Source organism: Chroicocephalus ridibundus, chromosome 9 (assembly GCF_963924245.1).
Source record: "Chroicocephalus ridibundus chromosome 9, bChrRid1.1, whole genome shotgun sequence".
NCBI classification, from domain to species: domain Eukaryota; kingdom Metazoa; phylum Chordata; class Aves; order Charadriiformes; family Laridae; genus Chroicocephalus; species Chroicocephalus ridibundus.
Window position 1 is genome coordinate 32,184,128 of NC_086292.1, and position 23,279 is coordinate 32,207,406.

A 23,279-nucleotide genomic window follows, 5' to 3' on the forward strand; every position below is an offset into this window, starting at 1 on the left:
CACAATTGCCCCAAATCTTACAATTTGCAAGTGATAGTAAAGTGTGATTATTATTTTTTAAATATTATTTTTAATTTTTGTGACTTATTTCCTCACTACCTTTAAAGTGACAGTCTTGTTTACAGTAGATAAACATAGTTTATATTAATCATCAATTTGATTAAGGTTTTTATCTGATCTGCTATAGCCATTATTTAAAAGTTAAGCAAAATTGATGATTGGTGCTTCTAGTCTGTGTGCTGCAAGTCCACCGAACTGTTGCACAAGCACACACAGAGCAATTTCAAGAAGAAAAGGAAAGAATGAAATTGTTGAGACTGTATATGTCAGGCAACGCAAGAGATTGTGCAGGCTCCTTTAATTGGGAGGCAGCATTGTTGATTAGTTAGAGCAGCGGAGAATCAGATCTCTGAGCTAATATTCTGCTCAATTAAGTTCAAACCCTAGACAGGCCTATCTAGAAAATGGCCCCAGTAACTGTGACATACCTCAAGGGGAGGGAGGCAGACTTTAACTGATGTTCAGAAGGCACTTTAAAGGGTTCATCAAGGGAGTTGCGTAGCCCTTCTATGGTGTGTTAGTGTCGATGAGCGGTTAAAGTTTTTACCCTAAAATTATTGTTCTTCAAATTTACTGTGTGTTAATGACAGGCTTAATTTCTTTCTAAGTGGTGCTACGTTGTTTGAGCTTGCAGATCACTGCAGGTATTGAGGAGGTAAAACTGAGGTCAAGTTAAGTGGCTTTACTGGTTGACAATATTTTTGCTAGAAAGTTAAGGAACTTCTAGTATGCCATCCAGATTTTTGTATGATAAATGTTCGTAATAATGAAACTGAACAGCCAAAGCCATGTAGCCTTGTCAATACATGCCAGACACATATCGTTTCGTTTATTACAGATACAGTCTTTGATCTTTCTTATGTTTGAAGACTTGATTAGGCCCATCTTGTTAAAGACATAGCACATGAAAGCTGGGAATTGGTTCCTTTAATAGCAAAGCTCTTGAGAAAGAGCTCCTCAAATTAAAGAGTAGAAAACACTTCCTAAGGGCTGTGCAAACCTTCCCACACTCAGTATGAAATGTGTTTGCAGATGTTTCTGTGCCAAAATGGTCTTTCTTCACTGGTCTTTCAGGAGTGCTCAGAATTCTGTTGTACATACTTGTCCCTTAAGTCTCTATTAGTTTATATGATTTGAATTCAAAACTTGTTAGCGCTTGGTCATGGTTATCTGGGTTAGAGAAGGAGCAACGTAGCTCCAAGTGTTTCTCCTCTGTGAGTGTAAGCCACAGCTGGCAAAACATAGCAAGAGGAACAGAGATCCTCTTACCTGCCTCCAGTGCACGTGCAAGATGTTGTTGGTGAATACAGAACAGCAGGCCACATTAGGATGGGGTATAATGCAGTTCACAACTATTCCACGTATTTAACATTAACTGCATTTCCTTCTTCGGTCCAGGCATTTCCAATATTAGACAGAAATAAATTTATGCATGGAATAAGAAATAATCTATGTCAAAAAAAGAAGGGCTTGATTATCACGCTTTTGCATTGTTACTCTTCCTGTTGCTTGGTTACCACATCATACAGAAAACTATATTCCAAAGAGAATTTAGGTTAATTACCAGCTATTCCTAAATCAGCAATTAAAACCTCACCTGCAGATTTCCTGTATGTTTTACATTCCATAAGTAGCAGCAGAAAGAGGAAAAAATACTTCATTTGTGCCCCCCACACGGCCAAGAAAATGAGCTCAAGGCAATGGTCAACCTTGCCCAAAGCAGTTCTTACAGTACTCTTGGATAAACATTTTCTAGCCAGCTGCTTGTGAAATACAGATTTAGAATGGCTTTCTTTGGGACTAGCCGAGAGCTTTCCTGCCTCATTTGTCCTCAAAGTCATATCTCATTTCAGTGTGTGTTGTGGTGGTGGCAGTCGTCGTAGAACTAGGTGAAATCTTTATCTCAGTCATGATAATTAATAACCTCTTTTATTTTTTTTTCCTGAGTAGTATTATTCTGTGATACTTCTTAATCCATTATTACTTGCTTCTAACAAGTGACCTTCAACTTGACTGAAACGTTCAGGTCACCTCTTGCTTTATTACAGCAATCTAATTATGTTGAGCCAAGTTCTATGCATCGAGTCTGGCGCTTGGTCACAGCTCTTCTGCACGTTGATGGGCTCCTTCAGCAGGTGCCCATCACCCATCCGTGGGATGTCTGTCCCTCTGTCCCCTCCCTGAAGGAGCTCATCCTGACCCATTCTGCGTGTGGGAGCTTAGGCATTGTTCCGCATTCACAAAGTTGGTCTGGTACGATTGATCACTGATGGGTTTACTTAGAATAACAGGGTAAAATTTAATTATATTACGTTGTATATTTTGCTGTATATAAATATATGACACTGTGTAGATTTATTTATTTTAATAATGCAATATGTGCTGTCCACTAGCTTAGATAGAGGAATATTTTAATTGGAAGGCTTTGAAATTGTTTACTGAGATTCGGGTTATATTCTTAATCCTACATCTGTTAATCCTGCCGCTTGAATCATTGGCTTCTTGCAGCCATAACTCCTGTGGAAATAAGAGCAAGCATTTAATTACCCTCAACCTCACATGGATGTTCTAAAAACTAAGTTGTTAATGTTTGCTGGGCACATTAATAAGGACTATTTTTGGTTTGTTCACTTGCAGTTATGAAAGAAAGTTTAGAAAAAAAAACTGTTTTGAGAAAAATCAATATTTTATTTTGCAAATTCCTTTCTTATTTTTAATTCTTCTAGAATACAATTGTGAAAATCTGAAATTAAAAGTTTCCATATAAAGGAAAGGAAACGAATGGCTCCATACTAAGAAAAGGACCCTTTATGTCAATAAAATATTGAATTTAAACCCTGAATTTTATTTTTAAATACTCTTCTCTAGGCCTACCATTTTCCAAGCTTGACATAACTTTATGAAATGTTATTGGGCTACTGAAATAATATTTTTGCTAATAATTTAGGAAAAAAAAAATCAATGTTCAGTGAAAGATATAGCATGTGGTATGACACTATAGGTTTTACACAGAAGGCATTGAGATACATTGTTGCCGACACAGGTAACTATCCATAGATAGGTAATCTATATTATGCTACAAATAGGAAAGTCAAAGTGTTAATGACCCACATGTATATTCTGGTGGAAGACAGCGGGGAAAGGTGAATTCGGTGGAATATGGAATGGCACATACTTCCTGCACATCACTGTTTTCTTTGCCTTGTAAAATACACAGAGGTTGTAACACTTGTGTGAAGAAAAGATAACCAAGGAGAAGAAATAAACAAAGAAAGAATATTAACATCGTTTTCTAATATATTCATTATTATAGCATTCTGCACATATTCTTACATGTGAACAATATACAGCTGCCAAATAAAACCATATGAAGTATCCATGGCAAAAAACTAAAGCATTTAACATTACGGGGAGTTTTTGTTTCCTTGAAAATAAAGGAAAACCTGTTCAAAATTTTGTGGATATGAAAATTTAATTTAGACAGACCAATTTGTCCTTAGGTAAATATTCGTTAAATCTTCAGTACACACTCGTGTAAATTCAGTTAATCTGCACCTTCCTTGGATCTCTGGGGATTTCACTGCAACCTGTATTCCTTGGTTCATGCAATGTGATTTGGGATGTTCAGTTGCTTGTAGGATTCATGAATGATTACGTCAGCTCTTCATGAAAGTCTCAGATGCAGTAGTTTTAAGGTTCTTAAGGTACTACTTTTCTGGTTTTGGCTTAGGGGTAGGGGGTTAGTTTTCTGGTGTACTTTCAGAATGGATTTTTGCAGTGTTTGAAGTTGCTAGCTACATTGCATTTGAACCCTTATGTTAGACAAGAACTGATTTGTTGTGGGATTTTATTTGTAGTTTTGCGTTGAAGTTAATTTGTTTACCAAGGACACTGATATGATGGAAAATAACTCCGTATATTCTACTGAGTGGCATTTTGCTATGGTAATTCTGTGGCTTGTGGGGAATTTCTATTTTCCTTTTAGTATCAGCAGTCAGGGATGTAGTAAAATGGAAACGGAAAGAAGCAAGCTTAATGTAAACTGTGTGTTTGAATAAATGTTTGCCCACAGGAGCACAAATATTTCTTATTTTTCTAGTCTTTTTTTAATATATTAAAAACACAAGGTCTTCTTGCATCATTGGTTTTACATCTATTTACAAATAATAAAAATTTTCATTTAAAAAAGCTTGTGAGAATGAATTTTGAATGCCATGTTATTCTTTTTAATAAACAGAAATATGAAAGCTCTTGAAGTAAGGCACTGCAATAACTGCCTAATTGCAGAGGAGGGGTTGCCCTCCTGAGCACCCTGCAGCCTAGGTAGGACCCAGATTCCAGAGCCTGGCTGACTGTTCCTTTGGTAAAGGCATGCAAAGTATTAGGTATTTAATTTCATCAGTTTGGATTGCTAGCCTAGGGTTGTTTAAAAGCAGGTGCTAAGAATATGTGCATTAGTTAAATGCTTTGTGATGAGAGTGATTTATGATGGGAGGTTTAAGGAAAAAAGAAAATTATCACAAGTCAGATGAACAAAGGGTGGCTGTAATTAAGCATGCATTAAACACCAGCATTATAGACTCTCCAGCCACTGACTTTTTGTTTGCTGTCTTCTACTGATGCTGTTCTGCACTGGCTAGTTGTATTAAATCCACACAAAGGGGCATATTCTGTGTTCTTAGCTAGCTTTTTATAACGATCAAGCTGGAATGACCTTTAAAAAGCCAGATAATATTTTATTTACCTTTTTTCTCCCATTTACTGTTAAATGTTAATGAAGGTAAGAGATTCAAATCCTTGCAAATAAAACATTTTAATTGACTTAAGTGTAACCATAACAGTAAATTGGCTATTTTATATGGAAAAGCTTTTCAGTGTGGTTGAAACACACTTGTACAGTCCTTTCATCTGTCCATAGACTCAGAAATTAGTAGCAAACATTTCCTTTGTTTCCCATGACAAGGGGCTTTGAGAATGTTTTGAGGATAGATTTCCCCAAGACTGGCTGCTGTAATCTAGTGCTGGCCAAGTGTTCCCCCGAGACACCTCCACCTAAGCCCTTACTGCTTAGTTTCTGATATTAACCAGCTACAGTCGGTCCTAACAACACTTACAGTGTCCAAGATTTCTACTCCAGCTTTTCAAGCGACCTGTTAATATATGTCAAGCTTAAGTCTCATCTCTTGTCTTGCAATGTTGTGGAGTTTGGCCTGGTATTTCAGCTAGTCTGAACTTAATTGCATCAGTGCTTTAAGGTAAAAGGAGCATTTTATTGATGAATTCCTGTTAAATGGAAATAGATCAAACCCCCCATTCTCTTCCTAGGAAATTTCCTCCAAACATCTAGGGTGCCAAAGTTCACATCTCTCTGTGTGGGCTGGGGAAATGCTCCTTATGGCTACAGTAAGCCTTTTGGTTTGTATGTTAAGAGGATGGAGAGGGATGGGTGGAGGAGTTACAAGGTTTAATCTTGCCTACTAAACGAGAACTCCCTGACTGCAGTGGTGCTGAGAACCATCCTCCACTCTGCAGCCTTGTCCAAGTTTCTTTAAAAACCAAAGTGAAAAGAGCAGCAGTCCAGGTGCTGGTGAGACCTTGCGTATGTGACAGTGCAGGGGCAGAGTTGCTGTGACAGCCACAACTGCAGCTGGCCCTTCTTGACAGACCTTTCCAGGTGAACGAGCCCTTTGAGACTCACAACTTTTGCCTTTTGAGTCTTGGGGATGCTGAGGCTGTATCAGATACGTTCTGTGTTAGAAAGAGCAAGCTGCTTGGGATGAGCCTCTAAAGACTCTTGTATAGGAATATTTCTCATTCTTTTCCCATGTTCTGATGGGGGTGGGGGCAGTTCAGACTGCAATTGGTGTTGCTGGGATTAACTTGGATAACACAGCGCAATCGCACACTTAAACAGAGCCTGTATGGATTGCTACTTGACTATGCAATTACCTGCACTTAGGCGTTCGAAGTAGCGACATGCTGACTCAAGAAATAAAAGACCAAATACATTTGTAACTTTGGACCCATTTTAGTTTTGTTTTAGCCAAAAGCAAAACATATGCTGATAAAGGCAGAATCAAGTCCTTAGTTTGCTGTATAACATAAAATAAAACATACATTTGGGAGCTCACTTCTCAGCTAAGGAAAGGCAGATTAAACTGATAGCTCACGTGCATTAGGGTTGCTTGTCAGGGTCATTTGCTTCTTTTTAAAAGTAAAAAATATGTAGACATTGAGCATACCTTGTCCAAGAGCAGCTGAGCCTACTTTAGCATTAAACACATTAGCTCATGTGCCACTAGAATGAACCGACTTTACTTGTTAACAGCAGATATGGCATTCCAACAGTGATTAAAACTGATGGAAAACTGAGGAATAATTTTAGTGAATGAAATTCCCCTGGTGTCCACTTCTTCCAAAAGTTTTTAGAAGAAAAAAAAAAAGTCCATTTCAGACTTCTCTCCTGTTCTGTTTTTCTCTCTAATTCATCTTCTTTTACAGTAACAAAACAGGAAAAATACAGCAGAGGAAAATAATGGTTGAGCATGTTCTAATGTGGTTTTAAAATATGAAGTCTTTTGCTTAGGAAAAAAAAAAAGAGTTTTAACTGAATAATGCATATTCCATGTTGGGAACTTTAATTCAAAACAACAGAAACACAACTTTTGGTTTCACTTGGCATCTCCATGGTGTAATGCCCTCTCCTCACCAACCACAGACAAATCCCTCTGTCCTTGGAGTTCAGAGAACGTGTTAGGAGAGTCCCACCTCTCTGAGCCTTCCTCTGTGAATAACCTGCCTTCTCTGCAGTGTCCTTCAGAGCTTAGTGCAGAATAAGTCCTTTCCTCCTGTTGATTGAGTTGGTCCCTAACACAGCAACTACAAAGATGGAAACGTGAAAACCAGGATAAGCAGAATGTCAACATTTGTGGGGATTCAGGAATGAAGCTGGAACAGAGCCTGCAACTCCGTGCTTTATAAACTGTTACCAAGTAGATTGTGTGTGTGTCTGTATCTTTAAATACCAAGGTCCAAGACTAAGAGAGTTGTCTTTAGAAGCAACTCTTAGACACAGACTTCTCAAACAAGACTTGATACATCACGTGACAGTGATAAGTAAACACAGAAAGACTTTTTTTCCTAATATTCCACAGAGTACTAATGTTAACCAAGGAAAACTATTTTATCCCAACGTTATCTGGGCTAAAGATATAGCTAGTTTATTCACAAATTACTCTGGCCCTGATGTAACCCAGAGCCCCCTCCTCCAGCAGCTCTGATTTATGGCTTGTTATTGTAGAAGAATTGTCATAGAGAGGTAGGATCCTACGTTGCCCCCTTGTCAGACAGCCCAAGGGGCCTGGAACCAGCAAAATCCAGACTGGTGTTTTACACCACTTGTGCAGCTCCGGGTAGTACAAGAATTTGCCAGTCCCTTAAAGACTTTACTTTGCTGCCAGCCTGTGGGATGTTTGCTTAGACTGTGCGCAGCTTATCAACAGAATCTGTGCTCAGTCCTATTACTTCACTCTTTCTTTGGAGCAGTGCTCGTTCACGATGCTGAGATGACTGCTGTCAATGACATGAAAGCTTTGCTATACTTGTGGGTCATGCCTTTTCCTCATTTTCCCTGTTAATTCTTCAGAATTATTGTTACCAAAAAATAACACAACATATGGGAGGAGAGGAGGGAAGGGTGGGTTGGTTGGTTGGTGATTTTTTTTTTTTTTTCCAGTATATACGGCAGTTATTCTAGCTTTAGCTTTTGTGTAAGGCTTTCCTGACCGGAATGGGAGTTCTCTATGTGAAAGATAAATCTCTCTATACTTACTTTCCAGACAATCTGATAATTCTTTGAGGATGCAGATAAAACTCAGTTCCTGACTCAGGGGTTGATTTTTGTTATTATTGATAAATTATTGGATTATTTTGAGGTTAATAATAACATATTGGTACTAAAAGGAATAATGTTCTACGAGTTACTTTTATTAAGAGTCAAATCCAACCTATTAATTCAAATTCAGCTACAAGCTGCTTGTTTAAGGAACTTCATTTTTACCATCCTCAAAACTGTCGTGTACCTGGGTATATTTCCAAAGATAGAGTTCCAAACTCTTCTTCATTGACTTGTTACATTTTTGATTTAGAAATCCAGCAACCTGACTAGTTTAGGAGATGATTTACTGAAATGATCCCAAACCTAATTATCCTACTTTTCTTGAACAGGTTGATTCCTTTCTTGTCAGTATTTTTCTGCCTTCCAGTGGAAGGACTTCTCTATGTTTTCGTTTAAGAATGATGATTCAGATCCTCATCCTCTTGTTACATCCTTTCCTCACCTGGCTTGCCTAACTACCTTGCAAGCTCTTCAGGGGAGAGACCGTCTCTGACTTCTGCCTTTTCATAGAATAAATATGCCATGTGCCTACTTGGTAGGTATTACCCAAATAGGAACCATATAATTATGAGCAATAGTGCATTAAGTATTTCTGTGTGAACTCATCTTACCCCGTTGCATTCAGAGGAACTTGCATATTTAAATTTGCTATTGCTTTGTGTATCCCGGGCTGAAGTCTATGAATGCATTTGGGAAGCTGAGGCATATTTAAATTTGCTATTGCTTTGTGTGTCCCGGGCTGAAGTCTATGAATGCATTTGGGAAGCTGAGCCTCCTAAACAGGTCACCATTGGGTTACCTGTAGCTCAGAAACTCTGGTAACAACCTTCATTTACCTGAACTTAGGCAGCATTTCAGAAGAAGGTTCCTTCAATAAAATGTTTTCGTGCTCTTGTAAAATTCTCCCAAAATATGTTAACTGCAAATCCCTTTGGAAAAAAAAAACAAACCACCAAACAACCTCTATAAATTAATAAAAATTAGCTTTTTGAAAACTCGGGGATTTACAAGCTTAGCTAGGCCTGTCTGATACATATGACTGAGTTATGGTTAATCCATTCAAAATCACTTCTGTCACCACAGAGCCTCATGTTGCCCTTGTATTTTCAGGAGCAGCCTGGGGAACACAGACCTCACTAACATCTTGTAAGAAAAAGAAATGTATTCTGTAGAAAATAGCGTTAGCGATCCAGCGAGCAGCGTATTTGGTCAAAGCTTTGTGGTCTCTCAGGAACCTTTGAACGTGAGAGTAAGCTGAACTATCATGGCGAGTGATTTAGAAAAGCTTGGAGGATTGGAAGTTTTCTGTGTGCAGCTATTAAAAAATAAAATTTGGCAAAAGATTGGATTTCTCAGGATTTGTTCTGTAAATCAAACCAAAATCAGATTGAATCCTTAGAACAAAGACAGATATATTTTGCATTTGAATATAAAATCTATCAAGTGGGTGGTGGGGAGAGAATGGGTAAATAAATACAAAACCTCTTAAGGGTTTCTTTCTGGGTTGGTTTCAAGAATGTCCCACAAAACAGGTTTTCATGGTTGTATGGGGCAATGTGATGCCATTCAACTTTCTTTCCTTTCTTTAGAAATTCTGAAGAAACTGTTGAAAACAGCTTCTGGGCTTTTACTAAAATAGTTTCCAGAGATGAGGAAAATGAGAGAATGCATATACAATCTTAGACAAACGATCTGCTCATATATTGAAGCCTGGATTGTAAAATGACTGCTGTGCCTTCCAGTGAATGAATATTCAGTGCTTCCCTGCTGGGTTGGCTTTTCCTATTTGAACCAGCTACTGTTCTGCACTGTGATTCACTTGTTACCAAATTAAACTCTTTACACACATGGAAGATCCAACTTTATAAAGTCAAATTTTTGAAGTGCATTCTGGTCAGCCACTGTGCCTGTCACAATCTTCATAACGCACTGAATTAAGTTTAAAATATCATCCATGTGTGTTGTTTTCTCTTGGCTGTTCAGCAGCCCTTCTGTACATCACGCATTTTTCTGTTGACACTACGTATCACTTAGCAACCCAGTGAAAGGCCCTATATGCATTGATTGCACACAATTGTCTTTATGGGGTGGAAGTGTTAAGTGAATAAACCCCCACGGGTGACCAGACGGTCATTCCTCTCATGTTGATAATCTGTTTACATCAAAATATTGTTTACTCAGCTCTCTGATCTTCAGGAATTTACATGAAGCTGAAAGAATACAGTTAACTCCCCACACTCTGACACACAAGTATGAGCTGTATTTACGTTCTCAAAGATGGATAGATTAAGAAGAGGAGGATTGTTTTGTCTTTAACTTAGCTCTCCCAAATAAAGCATTAAAATGCATTTGACAGTTAACCACAGATGATAATGCAATCTTTATGCTGTGGTTCCCATCATAATGGAGAAGTTACAAGGCTGTCACTACACCATAAAGAAAGAATCTTTCCTGCAGTCTTAGTGCTGTCTTTTCTGCTTTCCTCTTTGTAAGCGCTGTTGCCAAATTACCTTTGGAGAAGTTTGATGGTTTACACTTATTTTTCTATACAGGGTGAATAGCCGAGCTTTTAAAATGAGCTACAGTTTTCTCCCCAGATATTTTTCCTCACCACAAAGCAGTCCAAAGAGACAAAAAATATTTTAAATTCCCCAGTTTGTTTTTTCTTCCCCAGTTTTGTTGTGCTTATTGTACCCTTGTTAATTACTGGGGGGGTGGAGGGGGTATGCCGTGCTAAACTGAAGAAAGACATTTCTATTGTTTTGTTTGTTTGTTGACAAAGATGTAACTTTTAATGCAGGCAGACTTTTTTTTTCCCCAAGGGCTTTGGAAGCTTAATAGAATAGTTTAATAGTTTATATCATAGAGAAAGAGAGTAAGCAATTTTGAACCTTTTCTGCCAATTTGGCCAATTCTGAAATATTTGGATCAAAAATCCTCCCCTTTGAAAAGATTCCAAAAGCATATACCCTGAAGTAGGTGAAGTGACAGGAAAATTGCAATCTGCTACTGTGAATTTTTTCCATTTTTTGTTATTATTTGTAAAGGTCGTACTGTAGCATCTGTCGCAATAAGTAAAAGAAGTTTAATTGTGTTAAGGGAGCCAGTTATAGCTGCATTTTCTGTCTGTTTTTTTCCAAGCAGCAAAATATTCTAGTCTGAATCTTAATAGTTCCTTCACATAAACTTTTTTTTTTTTTTAAAAAAAAAAGACTGTTTACTGGAAAAGCATGATAAGAACTTTACCAGGCCTTTGGAAATCACTGGTATACATGTAGTAGCTGCATTGGCAACACAATCTAAGAATTTTGAGCTTGTGAAATGAGAGCTGGGCCACACACGTGTACGTGTCTCACTACAATGTGTGTTTTCTGAAGTCAATTTAAATCAATCTTTGCAAAGTCTGAAGAATAAATGATCTGGATTTCTCATTATGTTCCCCAAGTTGCTCCCATTGAAGTCCGTGCATCCAGTCCTAGTCTGCTGAAGAGAATAGTCCTATTGAATCAAATTGATCCTTGGTGAAGTCAATGGAGTTATGCCAGTGATTAATTTGTCCCGTTAACTTCAATGAAATTTCTCAAGTGAGGAAAGCAGTGAAAATTTGACCCAGTGATGAAATTCTCGTTGCCTTCAGTGAAAGCAGCCCCAAACCTGGTGTGGTTCATTCCACTGAGCTGGGCTGTAGGCACACGTACAGGTGTGTGACTGCTCTGGAATGTGTCACACGGGGTGATGGGCAGAGGAGGCGGCTACAAGCCATTTCCCTCTAAACGGCTTTCAGATAAAGCTGATAAATTAATTTTTGGCAGAATCACTTAAAAACTCTGTCTTTCTCGACATTAACTGGGAAGCTGATAGCTGTTGCTTAGTTCTACAACTAAATGAATGGCCGCTTCTATAAACGTTTCACTGTTACAAGTTGGATTTTTCACAGCATTAACTTTAACAACATGGGTGTTTGCTATGGAGTAAAACTTTAAATTGATGTTTTGCCATTTTGGTAGTTAAAACAAGTGAGAAAATAAAACGGAGCTAGAATTATGATGGACTCTGTGGTCAAATTGTCTTCTGACACATAGAGGCTTATTGAGAATTAATTAAGAAAGCCAGAAGGAAATAACCATTATTTTTTCTAAGGATCTCTTTTCCATCTTTACAGCATGGTAAGTTTTGTGTATTTCTTTATTAATTCTCCAACAAAAACAATTACTCTTAAGTTTCCGTTATTGGTTTCAAATGTGGGGTTTTTTTTCTAAAATCTAATTCACTACAAAATATTGACTTCGCATCTCAAAAACTGTTGATCTCGTGGGAATGCACTTGAAAATGCTAGGAGCAACTTAGAAAAACTTGTTTTTCTTTCAGTATTCTAAAAAACTAATTTGTATTTCTTTTTAATTGAAAATAAGCCAGATTTAGAGCCTTATTTTCATGTGTTTAAAAGTTTGATAGCTCAAGCCAAACATTTCCAAGGCTTTCTTTATAAAAAATTAATTAGTAAATGGCACTTCTTCCCTAAAGAGGCAGTTTGTAACAACAGTACAGTGATGCTGTTTGTCACTGACATTCCATGTTCTGTTACTGTTTTTTAAAATCATTAAATGCGGGGGGGAAGGGTGTGACAAAATTTAAGGATTCTGAACTGTGTGCAGTGAAGGTGTGTGGTAAGGAGCAGTAATGACGTTGCTGAACCTTTATTTGGGTTGTGCTGCCTTGTGCTTTATCGTAAACCCTCTCTCAACCTATAATATCTTTGTTTGCCTCCGTATTTTTTTCCATTCTGACAAAATTCCAGGCCTTCTAAGTCTAATGATGTTGACATATTAAAATGGTAGGGAGAAGAATGTGAACTGAGCCCCTCCTTTTAGCTAAATGTTATCTGCTTAGACTAATATTGCAATTGCCACCCACTGACATAATTTGTTTCACAGTCACAGCCTGGCAGCATGAATCAAATGTTGACATTCTAATTTCATGCACACATGGGTGTTTGGCTGAGCAGGCCTCAGCCTCTGAGCCATTCACGCCATACCTGTGTAAATCAGGGAGACAAGGCCTTTTCACAGCCGCCCAAAGGGAAGTTGCTACCTTCTTGCAAAGTACTGGGGCCAGTTAAAGCTGCACAGCCCTTTATTCTCCCGCAGGAGCCCCTAACTTCTGTGACTATACTAGTAGGCTGGACAGGCATGTTTACAGAAAGAGCTGTCCTTAAAAAAAAAAATAAATAAAATTTTATTCAGTGTGTCTAACAGATTTTTCTCATAATTCCTGTGCAGAATAGATGGTTTCATTTTCAAAACTGTTTGAGTGTTTCAATTGTAACTGTTTCTGTCAGAGTGGCTTAAATGCAAAAGCTGTTGCAGCTTTGCTCCTAGAGACTGAAGCCCATTAATGATTCCTGAGAAGGTGTTTCACCAAAGTGCTTCAGTTTTTACTCCAAGCAGCCACCGCTCGGGCTAAAATGAAATTCTGCTTCGATATGCACCTGGTCTTTGTGCACTCTGGCCAGAGAGAAAACTCCAGCCACCTTCTGACACCCACCTGCCAGAGACTGGACAGAGGCTGTAAGGTTTAAATATCCTTCTCCTTTGTCCTTTTAGTCCTGTAACCTCTGTTCCTGGGAACAGCGCAAGGCTGTCATCCCAAAGAGGAAGAGAGGATGTGGCGTGGCTGGGGTGAGGTCGCCTTCGCTACAGAAAGGGAGAGAAAGGTGTGCAGCTGGCACAGAGCGCTTGAGGTGAGCTGTGGAGATGGCCGAGCAAGCTGCCGTTTCTGATTTCTAGCAGGGACTGCTGCCTCCTGTGGCCTCTTTCCTCTGCCACGGCAGAAAGCCTGGCTTTTCGTGACTCTTGTGTGGCCAGAGTGGGCTGCCTTAGGGACAGCTCTGGCTGTCTGCTGTGCCAGGGAAGGGCCTGCTTTGCCTGCAGCTCCCTCTGAAGAGACCTGCTTCCCACTTCAGTAAGTATCAAGTACAATCCGGAGCCTTTCTTGGGATAATCATGGCAAAGTCAGCCTCAGAAGCCTAGCTTTTGATTACAAATACAGTCAAAATCTTGCAAGTATCAAAACCATGGATTTTTCTGTCTCTGTTTTGTGGTTTTGTTCTGCTTCCATGCAAAGTACAGTTATTGTGGTGAAAGAGCAGATTTATTTTGCTTTAGAGAAAGTCTTTTGTTTTTCTTGAAAGGCACCCAAAAGTCACGGCAAAGCCAAAAGAATGGCTTTGAATAGTTATTCACAGATCTAGAGGCGCTCCACAATGGCACATCTCAGAAACGTTCCCAGAGCTTCATGGAGGAATCAGTGAGAAGGATGCCAAAGGAGTTGCTGTGGGGCTTGGTGTGACACCTGATTACTGAACAGAGCAAACTGTCCAAGATAAAAATACCTGTTTGCTGCTGCTTTCCCACTTTTGGGTGCGTTTGGAAGCTCTGAAAGATCTGTATTGTTATCGAGTCCTGATGAGAATAACGGGTAGTCATGAGCCATGTGACACTCCTCTGTTTCAATTCACTGTGGTCCAGAACAGACTGTGGCCGGAGTCCAGTGCTTCAGCTTTGGCACCCCTGGATCAGAGGAGAGTGTTTAGCCCCGGATCTGACAGGAGTGCCGTGAACTGAACTGTGTAAGGATAGTTAGAATAGTAACATATACAGATCTCTTGTCCTCTGGAAGGATTCCAGACATTTTTTCCAGACTGTATATGTACAGCCCGCTGATACGCTGCCTACACTGAACTGGAAGTCAGGATCTAGCTGGCATGTGCAGTACTGCAGTAGTGGAAAGGGAAGAGATCTTAGCCAAAACACTTGGACAAGTCCTTGTGTCTGAGATGTGCCAGATCTTTAAAGTTCATTCAGAGTAAAAAGGGACTTGTTTTTTTAGTCCAAAAGAATGACAGTCAGTAAATTGTGCAGAAGTGAATTTATCTCCCTCAGAAGGATGGAGGCTGAGTAAACCCTGCTGGTATCAGATGTGCTGTTTCAGGGACGTGCAAAGATTTCAAACTGGAAGCTTAGTGTGCAGAGCTGTTCTTAGCCCAGCTCCCGCTCAGCCAGTGGCCTTGCCAGAAGCCCTGGTTTTTCTTTCACCATTTTTGCAGCAGTTCACAGGAGTGTTTTCCTTAGTTTTGATGAACATTGTTTGCATGCCCAGAGCTGTTTAGTCCAGCCTCAGCTGGGGCTTTTTGCCTTCCATGAGTGGAAATTCCATACAAGACACCAACTACAGGCTTTTATAGGGAGCAGCTTCCCGAAGTCACATTCCCATGGATCATATGGCTCAGTCTGAGATTTTTTTGATAGTTGCATGATTTTAGTTGTGCTTGGCAGAAAAGTCTTTGTATAAAAAAGACCCAAGACATATTATTTTTTCTTTCTTAACATATGTGCAAGCTTATCTCCTTTTGAACAATGTACTCAGTGTGCAGGGCAGCTGAGAGTTTGCGTTTAAGTTTAGTCAGTGATGTGGTTTCTGCACAGTCGGGGTTACCTGAACTGGGCTCAGTTCCATGTTTTACATCATCAGGAATATAGGAAGTCAGCAAGTAATATGGGGTATTATCCAGCTTTTCTAGCACTGAAAAGATTGAGCAGAGCCTACTCTGGACAAGTTTCAAGAATTGGACAAGATTCAGTATCAGCAGTTAAAAGAAAATAAGATTTTGATAGGAAAAGGAAACAAACTGTATGGGGATGGGTCTGGCTGATAAATTATGACATTCTTTGACTGTCAGCTCCCTGCCGTTGTTTGTCAGATTCTGGACATGCTGGATGTTTTTTTGGAAACCTACAATTTTCCAACCTTTCTGTGCTCGTATGCATTTAACAAAGAAAAAAAAAATGGCTAATATTGTAGATACTCTGTCTGGAAGGCACTGTGTCAGCATTTATATTTCTCCCAAGAGGCGTTAATGGGGTTTTTTTTGGACTCCCTGTGGTCTCCCCTGTGCTCCGAAACAGCGCTCCGGCTTGCCCTCAGGACTTCCTTTTCCCAAATAAAGAAATAAAATATTGAAGGGGCCCACCCCTCTTCCCCACATCCTCTATACAGCAGCAGGCAGGACGCCTGGAGTTGAGGTTCTTTACTGACAAGCTGCCCCGTTCCTGCCCTTTCAAGGCGGGCAGGTGTCAAATGTTGTCTATGCCTGGACTTGCCCACTTGACTTTGGCCTTGGCCCTGCAGGAGATTTTATCAACAGTTTACTAAGCAAAAAATATTCAGGATTTATTTTGGTTTGGTTTTGTTTTTCTTTCTCACTGTTTTATTTATTTATTTGTTTGTTTTCAGCCATCTGGTTAGGCCACAAGGAGAGGGCTGGAAGGGAGAATTTTTTTGGTTTGGATATTTTTGAATAATGAGAACCTGGCAGTGGAGCTGTATGAGCATCTCACAGAGAAAGAAGCCTTATCACAGCTGGCAGTCTGCTGTATAGTTCCTGGTGCTGGCTGGTGTCTTACCAAACTGCAACCAAAATAATGAGGAGTGAGTTTTAGATTGAACTTTAAAATTCTTTGAGGAAACCAGGCTGTAACTTGGAGCATTTCCACCTGCTTAGGTAAGGCAAAGAGAGGGAAAGAAAGGTTAAAATAATGTGCTGCATAGTCGCATTGCTGAGTAGGCGCCAGCAGACAGCTCGCCGGGAAGACTTGCTGTAAAGAAGCTTTCAGTGGTCTATGGACCACTGTGGGTGTCATTGCGTTCCTGAGTGAGAAAGTGCACAGCAGAGAGAGATGCAGGCACACATATGAAGAATAGGGTTAGAGCAAATGAAACCTGAGAGTTGATTGAAGCATTTCAAATCTCTTCAAAGACTTTTTTTATTCCATCAGGTCGAACATACAGTGTCTGGATTAGAGAACAGTATCTGTTGGGACCAACCTCCTAAAACAATTAGGACTTGAAGGGCTTAGTAGCCCATTTGGAGGGGTTTAGTGGTAAATTCTGTCTTGTTATTTCCATTAGCAACAGACAATGAGAGAGAGGTGAAGATGATGTCTATGAAACGGAAGGAAAAAGCAGCAGAAAGCAGTAAAAAAAAAAGGTAGAGAAAATAGTTAAAATACATGCCTGAGAGTAAAAAGACATGGTCATGCTGCTTGCCCATCTCATTCACGAAAGCTTATGTCACTGGAGCAATTTGAGTGATATCTATTTGCCTCAATTTCTTTAGAATTTGGCTAAGGATATAATTACCTCCATGCAATGCTGGGTATGACTCTTTTGTTGTCTGAGAAGGGTTGTGCCATGACTGAAATGAAAAATGATTGCTATTGCTGCAGAAAATTCCATGTAACTGTGTGCTTTTCCTGTTGGCTAACAGAAGCCAAACCTTGTTTGCAGGAGTATTAGGTATGTTTGCTAAGTTGTAAGCTGCTAAGGGCAGGTTTACAGTGATGGGAAGTGATAAATGCCCTTGGCAGGCTCATTGGCTTGGCCAGCATCAACACTGCTGTATGTTTCTGGGCTTTAATTGAGTCACAAACAGCCAGCCCAAGTGCGTCTGGACTGATCCCCGAAAACCTCTGTTGCCAAAGTTAGCACTGGCAGAACCACCATCCCCAGTGTCTATAGCCTAAGTCCAGCAAGCTGGTCATTTTCTAATGCTGATACATCTCCTTTAGAAATAGAGATGCTCCCAGCCTGGCAAAGATGCACAGAGACAGAGGAGATGTTATGAAAAGTAAAATGTCACAAGGTTCAAAACAGTAAAGTCTGTATCTCCGAATGGTGGGTGTGTTGGATGTAGTAGAGAAAAAGTGAGTGTAGGACAGAGGGTTATGTTTGGCACTGTCCTTTATGCCAGCAGGGTTGCGTATTTTATTAAGCATGCCCACCTTGAGCATCTAGTGGTTTATGCAAAGAGTTGTGTTCTCAGATACCTGGGGGTGAACTTACTATATCCTTTCTAATCCTTTATTCTTAAATATTCTTAAATATTTAAGATTCCTCATGACCTACATGTGCATTAAAGTAGGCTAAGTTGCTGGTTCCTTTCCAAGTACCATGGAAGCCAAAAAACCAAATATTCAGACGGAAATACGATTCTGGATGTAGTTAGAGTATGAATGCAAATATTTCTGGTGGGAGTTTGCTGAGATTTGAGCAAGTTTACATGCTTTTGATAACGGCCTTCTGACCTTGTCTTTCGTGACTTGAACTTCATTCTTCTTACAAGCATAACTTGTAGCAATTTCAAAACCTCTTAGTAACTTGTGAGTAATGTGGCCTCTCCCTCCTCCCCTAGCTCTAGCCAAATAAATCTTTATGTTTCAAGATGAAAGATCTTGAGGTTAAAATAACTCCACCCCTCCTTTTATGTAATTTCCTGTCTGAAGAATAATTTTTATGTGCACTTTGAGTGTAGTACTTAAATTTAAGATGGTAAACAAAAATTTCAAGCGATGGATTAAAAAAAACCAAACCCTAGTTCTGTATTCTATCAATTTGTCTTCCCTTTGTCCTTAATCTTGATTTGCCCTGTAGGTTAGTCTTATCATAAAGACAGTATGAATGACTGTCTCAGCGCCTTTCCTCATTAATGCTGCAGGAAATTGATGAGTAGATCTCTGGAACTGTGGATTTTTTTGGCAAGAATTATAGCCCCTATTTATTTTGGAGGGACCCATGTGGCTTTCTAAGTAAATATATGTTAAAATTTTCCCCCAAAATAAACATTACAAGTAATTGCTTGATATATGAAGTTGACATTTTGGCTTTGTGATTTGCTACGATATGTAAAAATCTAATTTCCTCTTTGGAAGGATGCTACTGCAAAATTGTAGGTAAATTAAAATCAGTAGTTTATTCAGAAGGTGAGTAATAGACTCTGTTTTAATATATCAATATTTATTCTGCAGCTTCTCAGGTCTGCCCAGATACGTGCCATCTAATGCTAAATGTATGCTTGACTGTGATATTACCTTTGTTTGTAATTGGAATGGATAAAGATTGATGTAAGTGTCTTGCATACTCACTCTAGACAGGATTTGTAAATAGCATTGCTCCAGATACTAAAAGAACATGCAGGAGTTTCACTCTGAGCATTATACTCACTCAGTCTCTTTACTTACTTTACTTACCGTTAGGCACTCAAATAAGTGTACTTGAGTTCTAAAAATGAGAGGATGAAGTGTAATTTTTTAAGTTTAATGAAGCTGTGTCTGCTATTAGATCTCTGCCTTGAAGGAATCTGTTGTATAAGTACTATATTCATGGTTGCTTTTATTTGTGCATCTTTTTTTAATTAAACTTAAAAACAGAGCCCAAGAAAGAGAAGTATAAGGCTTAATACATTGAGCACCCTTTGACACAGTGAGGTGCCCGGTGAATTGACACCGATAAAGCTTTGGACACGTGCCACGTTATTAAAAGTAATGGGAGTGAACTGGATGGCAGTGCCGTGGTGAGGAGGAGGGGGCGACAGGTTCTGAAGGAAAGCCTTACGCTCTTTAAGGGCATAAGCACCTCAAGAGAAACCTTCCAACAGAAGATAGCTTAAAAATAGGAAAACAGCTAAGTTAACGGAATGATTCTGATCTGGCTGCAAAGCTAGAAACAATTAAAAAACCCTTAACAATAAAATTAATAAAATCTGTCATGATTTTATGTCTTACAGTTTGTAATAAGGTTCAACAGTATAATTATGACATCCATGCTGATTAATTATAGAAAACCTATTGCTCTGCTTTTGTTCTCCAGTTGCGTAATTTAGTTGACTGAAACAATTTAGTTGCTTCCCCAAAGTCTGAATGTCTGAACAGTTGGCTTTGGATCATACTCTAAATTTGGGCATTATTGAGTAATATATGTTTCAAACGTTCTTCTATTATTATATGGAAATAGGAGACAATATTTAAATTTGCCATTAGTTTTAATAGTGTTTTATGAAATTGGAACATCTGTGCTTTGAACCTTAGATCTAGTGAAATGAATTTCTCTCTGTAAAGCAGTGATCTCTTTGTATATTTTGATGGATTGAGCAGGACTCCAGTTTAGCAGCAGCAAACTAGATTCTTCTTTATAAAATTTGCTTGTCCTCTAACCATTTTTTTGGTCAAGAAAAAAATTCACAAATATGCCTGTTCAAATGCACTTAAGAATATTTATATTTTGGAAAAATAAATATAGTGTAATTATTCTAACAGACATTTGTATCCATTGTTCACTACTTACTGTTAGAAATGTGAATTTTGTTAGGTGATTGGGGTTGGTTTTAGAAGTTGTTCACTTCTGGTGTTTCTCTTTCTTGTTTGTATGGCAAAAATTCATCCAGGTGAATTCATGCAAGCATGTGCACACGTGACTGAAAATTATTTTCCTCCACCATTTTAACTTCATTAAAATTTAGTTAGTCTGAGTTATCTGAATGTTTACAGAAAAGAGAATAAAAGGTCAGAAACGTGTGGCACAAATCATAGATTTATTTTAAAATTTGCTGTACTTTTTTAGGTGGCATTTCTGTATTACCATATGTTCTAGAAGGCTTGACTAAATCTTTATATGCGCAGATTTCTGCAGCCTGTTTTTTTTACAGTGATCATGGGACCGAGCCTTAGCTGAGTGATAGTGGCAGAAGCTAGAGGAGTTTCCATGTGAACGGAGTATTCTGATCCAAAGGAAAGCAGATTTTTGTTGGCTCTACTGAGTTCATTTCAATCAACGTAGATGCAATTTCCTTAAGAGCAAAATATAGCCTGTCTTTTGCCAGCACTTTCAGTAGGATTGAGTCCTGGCCTTCCATGCTACATCAATTAGTTCTACAGGACAACTCTTATTAATTCATCTTCTTCCTACCAGTAGCGGGAGCGCGGTAGTGGGAGATGTTTAAACTAACACTTGGATTGTCATTTAAATCTGTGGAGTAGGTTCCCTAAATAATAGTTAACCCTGTAGAGAAAGTTTGCTTATTCACTACTAATACAAATAAATACAAGAGAAAGCAAATAAGGAGGATTCTTTGGTGATACGGACCCCAAAACAAACATTCAATTTAGTATCATGCATGCATTTTGCAGCAAAGATCCTACTGCAGATAATATTTCAGAATGGCTTAGTTCTGCAACTCAAAAAAAGCATATGGAGGTGATTACATGATCTTTTATATTTGAAAGCTACAAAGTCTCACGCTTGTCTGTTTAAGAAAGAAGTTGACATTTGGATAGGACAGTGCACAGAGACCTGGATTCACTTCCAGCTGCAGATTTCCTGTGTTACCTCAGACAAATGCCGTTAGGTTTTGTACTGTTGCTGGAACACAAAGATAATAACAGCCAGCAAAAATCAAATGTAAATTCAAAGGAAAGAAAAAACCTATTCAGCATTAAGCCTAATCCAAACCCCACACACTTCAAGAAGTTTTCACACTCAGGCAACAGTAGAAATGACCAAATCAACCACCGATTTTTTTCAAAGGCCGGAAATATGAAGACCTCTTAGTGTGGGTAGAAACTGGGGAGAAAAGTGAGCGTGAACAAGACAGATATGTTGACAAGACACAGACAGTTGGGAGAAATTATCTACCTGTGTAGCAGCTAACGAGTTACTGAGTAAGGGAACTCTCTCCTATCAAAGTGAAATTTGTATTTCAGGCACAGTGGTTTGGCTGGCCTTTGAGTGATGAATAGGCCACAGCCAACCCATCTGCCCTGCTGTTAGAAGAAAATGTTCAGGGGAGGAAAAGTAGCACATAGAATTTTTTTCAGAGCTTTGGACTTCAAATCTTGCAGAGCCTTACGGAGTTACTTCTGCCTCCTCTTGCTGCACGAGATCTTTCCACTCCCACCAACCCACTTGGCCTCCCTGCCACATGCCTTAAAGCTGAGCTTACGCTGCGAGTCAACGCAGATGTGAACACAGTTCCTGTGAGGCAGCTATCCCAACTTACTCCACAGAGCAATAACTACCTGCCTGTGTTCTACAGCGTTTTCTAAGTATGCTTAGCTGGCTGCTGTCTGAAAGAGGACCTGGACCTGAAAAGACCTTTGGCCAAACCTTCTTGCTCTTACCAGAAGAATTTGGGGCCTTCTCTTCTGGCACAAAACTTTACAATTCCTCTGCCAGAGTGACATATCCTTTCTAAGACATCAGACTGTCTTGCCTTGCCTGGCTTACATCTCTATCCTCAAACACTGAGATCCTGTTACCACAAATCTGCCAGGCATCCCTGTGTCTTTTCACAGGATCCACAAGCCATAGACCTGGCTTTGACATGCTTATACAAGAGCGTCACAAGGACACTATGTTGTTGTGCAGGACTTGACCTGCAGGTCCCCAGGGGCTTAGCAGGGGTGTCACTCATGAAGGAGCATAGTAGCATAGCTCCAATTTAACAATTTGTATATAAAGGAGGTGATTCACTTTGCTCTGTGGAACAGATGCTTACAGCTGCTTAATGCTCAATGGGTTGTAACAAGGTTAGTAAAGTCTTCAGTAGTAACAGCCGCTCAAGGCACTGTTGATCCTTTTGTGGACACCCTCAGTACTGGTATGAAGGCCTGTGTAGGCAGACTGTGAGCTGAATCCTACTGAAAATAGTGCATCAAAATAAGGTGTATTGTGTTGTTTTGTTTTTTCTTGGTCACATTAGATTCCTGATTTGGTTTGTAGTGAGACCATGCAACTGAAGAGGTACCAACACGGAGAGGCAGAAATTGGAAGAAGTAGGTAGTAGGAAGGCAATAGGTCAGGGTGCCATGGAAGCTGCTGACTTTGGATTGTGAAGCTATACCTTTGAGGGTTAGTTTTTTGGAGCCTTTTGCTACATTTGCTACTTGGTGAAAATTTTCAGGGAAACCTTCCTTCAAGTCAAATCCTTGCTGCAAACTGCACATACATCATCACAGACTCTGTGTTCTGGCAACTGATGAGGACAAGAGACATTTACTTGTGATCTTCCTGAAAAAAAGGAAAAAAAAAAAACTTTCTTCCTACTGGGTAGGCAGAATTTTATGAAGAAAATTTAAGAAATTAATCAACTATAACAGAATTTCACCTCTTTAACCTTAGCTCTTGAGCAAACCTGAGCTAAATAAACATCTGACCATTCAATCTCTTCCACTTAAGGTTAACTTGAGTTTATTATTCAGGCTACTGCCCTTGTGTATTAGGGAAAGCATAAATTATGCATACTAATTACCTTGGATGGGGCACGACTTTAATGAATTCTTTTAATTAAACTGCAACACAGTGGTTTTGTAGAGGATGGTCTATATTTCATCCTTAAACTGTGTAACCTTCATCTTTGTCTGGAGAGATCACACATTTGAGTTGGTTTAATTCATTTAAGTAGCATATACAAAGAGCAACCTACCCTCCCTAT